Below are 5,449 nucleotides of genomic sequence, written 5' to 3'. Positions count from 1 at the left end.
CTCTCTCTCTCATTAATTTCTTTTATTTCGAATATTTTACTCTGGAAACAGATGTTGGGCACTCAAGTGACAACACTGGAATTTCTTACCCTCCTGGATATTCACACAGGCTCAGAGGAGGCCATAAAAAAAAACACAAAAAGGGATACTGAGCCTATAAGGTATGCCTAGCACCCGAATTGTACGTTCTCTTGCCTTTTCACACATGAGTAACACACAACAGCAAAGAATGGACACAGGCTTCCAAAAGGCTTGTCTGGGCCCCCTTTTCCTTCTTAACCTTAGGAGACCTTAATTATTTGTGCCCAGATCTGATGTTCAAATTATCCTCGTGGCGAAAGCGTTTGCGTGGCACGTGATAGGGAAAGAAGAGTACACCACCCGAATAGATGAGAAGGAATGGCAGTACTGCTGAAATTCCCAGTAGCACCTTTAGAATCCCAATTAACCCCTAGGATGAGTTCAAAGAACATGTCTACATTTCTGACGCTATGACCACAAAAGACATTAGAAGGAAAAAAAAAAACGAAAAACCAAAACAAGAACTCCATCATCCTAGCAGTTGGGAAGCCTGGGTGAGAGGATCACTGGAGGCCAGGAGTTTGAGGTGGCAGTGAGCTATGATGATGCCACTGCCCTTTAGCCTGGGAACCAGAGTGAGAGCCTGCCAAAACAAGAAAAAAGAAAAGAAAAGGGGGGGGGAGAGAAAGATGAATCTATCCATTGCATTTAATACCCTTTTGGTGAATGAGCCCCAGCAGGGCAATGTGAATTGACAAAGTTCACGTTGCTAACAAATAAAACGGTGGGGTTCAAAGTCTCAGTAAAGCATATCACCCTACCAACCATACTGTGCCACCTCTGAGAGTATATACCCCACAGAGGAGAGCCGTGGAGGCCGTGCTTGGATAGACAGAGCCAACGGGTGGACATCATGGAGTCTGTGCTTTTCAGTCAGTCTAGGGGTACCTGGAGCCATTCAAGCTGCTTGTGAGGAAAAATAGGGAAACAGAAACATCTGCTATGGCCAGGTAAAATTTAGGAAAAGAAATGAAACGTCTCCTCCTCTGGCAGTGCTTTCTGGTCAGATACCAACCCCTAAGAGTCACAGATTCAGATACATCCTGTAATGGAAGCGTGGTGGACAAGTCACTCTTTGCAACTTTCCCAAGTCCCTGGGATATAGCCTACTTAGGAAGATGATCGATTCAGGGAAGGCACCAGCGCTACAGAACTACACAAACACGACAGAAACCCACTGGTCTCCGTTGTGAAAGTCAAGATCAGCTTTTATGAAACCCACTGAACCCACACAAGAAGTAAAATAGGACCATACTGATAGATGCAATTTTAATATTAGAGCAGAATGCCTGGTACTGCTTGTCATTTTAGATACTGTCAACAGAAAGCATTTGGTGGATAAACAATCTCCAACAGCTTTTCTGCAGAGATGAACCAACCTGTGTGTGTGTGGGGGGGGAGATGAGCCTAGCTCACAACAATCTCAACCGCCTGGGCTCAAGCAATCCTCCTGCCTCAGCCTCCCAAGAGACTGGGACTACAGGCATGGGCCACCATGCCCGTCTAATCTTTCTTTCTATATATACATATTACTTGGCCAATTAATTTCTTTCGATTTATAGTAGAGATGGGGTCTTGCTATTGCTCTTGCTGGTTTGAACTCCTGACCTTGAGCAATCCTCAGGCCAACGCCTCTCAGAGACCTAGGATTACAGGTGTGCTGGGCGTAAGAGAAATTTTTATCTCTCCCTCCCTGTTTTTTCTGATAAGCCCCTTTATCTTAATTTTTTTTTGAGACAGAATGTGTGGTACTCCTTGTCATCTTAGATACTGTCAACAGAAAGCATTTGGTGGATAAACAATCTCCAGCAGCTTTTCTGCAGAGATGAACCAACCTGTGTATGTTGGGGGGATAAATAATGAGGATTGAGGACCAGATAAATGACTGAAAAAAAATACTTCCTCTTTCCTCAATACAAGCATTCTTTTAAAGGGTATACCTGTATACCTAGGGGGAAAATGCAAGCAAGCTTTACAAAAAAAAACAAAAATCGCTGTGAGCCCCGTCACAGGGTTGAGACTCTGTCTCAAAAAAAAGCAAAACAAACCAACAAAAAAAATTTAAATCACAGAATGAATTCTACAACAACTTGTGGCTTTTTATCATAGGCCGAGAACAATGTATTTTCTCTTCCTGTGAATTTTCCTGTCCTGGAATAAATGCAAAGTTGATCTTGAAGGTTCCCAACCATCTTCCAGTTTCCCTGAGTCAAAAACACGGTGAACACGGTGTATTCGACCGTGTCTCTGTGTGTGTGCACGTGGGTGCCTGTGCTTATTCTTTTTCGGTACCGCACTTTTTGGTCTCAAAATGTCAGCCTTCCTTGGTCATGGACTGAGGATGAACAGACTTAGCCATCGGATTGAAGGGACTTGACTACAGTAACCGGGGTCGGGGAAATTTTATTGATTTGAAGGTAGACATTTCTAAATGAATAGGGTGAGCCCCACATTCCCGCATGGCCTCTGTCAGTGGATAGGTGTCCCGGACGGTCCTCCTGCAGCTTGTTTTGGTAGCTCAACATTGAGGAGACCAAAATAATTCATTTCCCTAATCATCCTAGATGAGTCTGCTGAATTTTTTATGATGTCGTGGAAACATACAAAACACCCTTCCTACTTAACATAGCCGACCGCAAAGTTCCTCCCAGGCACAACTATTTAACATCATGAATTTCACAGTGTAATAGAGGGAATGGTCTGGAGCGAAGGAAAAAAAAATAAAGGACAGAGAGATTTTGTGTCCTTTTAAAACTCCCCCCCCCATGTTGGAAACTTGTAGTCTGACCTCTATCCCCAAGAGGAATTAAATATTTTCTTAAAACTCCTGAGCGGTCCCCAGCCACACAGGCCTTGTTTTTGGCAGAGCTGAGACCAATGAAATGATTAACCACAATAATGGCTAAAGCGGAGAACCCTCACTCTATGTATTATTTAACATACTTTTATTTATTTATTTATTTATTTATTTATTTATTTATTTATTCATTTATTTATTCATTCGTTCATTCATTCATTCATGTATTCATGCATGCATTCATTTAATTTTTTGAGACAGAGTCTCACTTTGTGGCCCTGGCTAGAGTGAGTGCCATGGCGTCAGCCTAGCTCATGGCAACCTCATCCGCCTGGGCTCAAGCAGGAACACAAAATGTGTTCCATAAGAATCCAGTATGATGGGAAAACATTTCATTCTCAAAAGAAAAGATTCTCTTCTTCCTGTTATTGGTAGTTCTGAACGTTAGATTTTTTTTTTCCCCATGGGGTCAAAAGGTACCTAATATTATGATTTCAAGTGGAAAAATTGGGGACAAAAATCAGGTATTGGCAGTTTTTCCATTTTCATTAGTGTGTGACTTTTTATAAATAAATGCAGGATGTGAAGCAGTAATGCAAGTCAAATGTTTCAGTGAACAAGTTTCAGCAGTTCAACTTTATAACAATTATAAATAAACCTGTTAAATTTTTCTGGACAATGCCAGCATTTGGATTTTTTTAAAACAAGTAAATTTCTTATTGACAGCAACTAAATGGTGTTTGTAGCATTTTTATCATACAGTAGATTCCATCCATTCACTATACTTTTCTAACTGAGTTGTCCTACATGCAAGTACATGTTTTTAATGTTGTCTGTCTTCTGTGCTGTTCCTGTAAGTTTGCAAATAAAATACATTAAACTATGAGAAAAAGAACCCTCCCTTTATGTATTTTTTAACATTTATTTATTTATTTATTCATTCATTCATTCATTCATTCATTCATTCATGCATTCATGCATTAATTTAATGTTTTGAGACAGAGTCTCACTTTGTTCCCCAGGATACAGTGAGTGCCATGTCATCAGCCTAGCTCACGCCAACCTCAGCCTCCTGGGCTCAAGCAATCCTCCTGCCTCAGCCTCCAAAGTAGCTGGGACTACAGGCATGCACCACCATGCCCTGCTAATTTTTCTTTCTATATATATTACTTGGCCAATTAATTTCTTTCTATTTATAGTAGAGATGATCTTGCTCTTCCTCAGGCTGGTTTTGAACTCCTGACTTGGAGCAATCCACCTGCCTTGGCCTCCCAGAGTTCTAGGATTATAGGCATGGGACACCACCCCCAACCCCTTTTGCTTAATTTTTAATTATTAGGGTACCTAATATTTGTATAGTTTTCGGGTGAGTGACAGGGTCTGTCTCCCTCTATCAAACATGGTACACTGCATCCTTGGTCACTGCTACCTCAAACACCTGGGCTCCATCTATCCTCCTGTCTCAACCTCAGGAGTCGCTGGGACTATAGGTGTGTGCCACCATACTTGCCTGACGCTGCTTCTTCCCTCCCTCCTTTTCTCTCTCTCTCTCATTAATTTATTTTATTTCGAATTTTTTACTCTGGAAACAGATGTTGGGCACTCAAGTGACAACACTGGAATTTCTTACCCTCCTGGATATTCACACAGGCTCAGAGGAGGCCATAAAAAAAACACAAAAAGGGATACTGAGCCTATAAGGTATGCCTAGCACCCGAATTGTACGTTCTCTTGCCTTTTCACACATGAGTAACACACAACAGCAAAGGATGGACACAGGCTTCCAAAAGGTTTGTCTCGGGCCCCTTTTCTTTGTTAACCTTAGGAGACCTTAATAATTTGTGCCCAGATCTGATGTTCAAATTATCCTCGTGGCCAAAGCGTTTGCGTGGCACGTGAAAGGGAAAGAAGAGTACACCACCCGAATAGATGAGAAGGAATGGCAGTACTGCTGAAATTCCCAGTAGCACCTTTAGAATCCCAATTAACCCCTAGGATGAGTTCAAAGAACATGTCTACATTTCTGACGCTATGACCACAAAAGACATTAGAAGGAAAAAAAAAACGAAAAACCAAAACAAGAACTCCATCATCCTAGCAGTTGGGAAGTCTGGGTGAGAGGATCACTGGAGGCCAGGAGTTTGAGGTGGCAGTGAGCTATGATGATGACACTGCCCTTTAGCCTGGGAACCAGAGTGAGATCCTACCAAAACAAGAGAAAAGAAAAGAAAAGAAAAGAAAAGGGGGGTAGGGGGGAGAGAGAGAGAGATGAATCTATCCATTGCATTTAATACCCTTTAGGTGAATGGGCCTCAGCAGGGCAATGTGAATTGACAAAGTTCACGTTGCTAACAAATAAAACAGTGGGGTTCAAAGTCTCAGTTTTCCCAATAAAGCATATCACCCTATGAAGCATACTGTGCCACCTCTGAGAGTATATACCCCACAGAGGAGAGCCGTGGAGGCCGTGCTTGGATAGACAGAACCAACGGGTGGACATCGTGGAGTCTGTGCTTTGCAGTCAGTCTAGGGGCACCTGGAGCCATTCAAGCTGCTTGTGAGGAAAAATAG

This window comes from Microcebus murinus, chromosome 31 (assembly GCF_040939455.1).
Source record: "Microcebus murinus isolate Inina chromosome 31, M.murinus_Inina_mat1.0, whole genome shotgun sequence".
Lineage (NCBI taxonomy): Eukaryota > Metazoa > Chordata > Mammalia > Primates > Cheirogaleidae > Microcebus > Microcebus murinus.
This window is presented reverse-complemented; position numbering follows the sequence as displayed.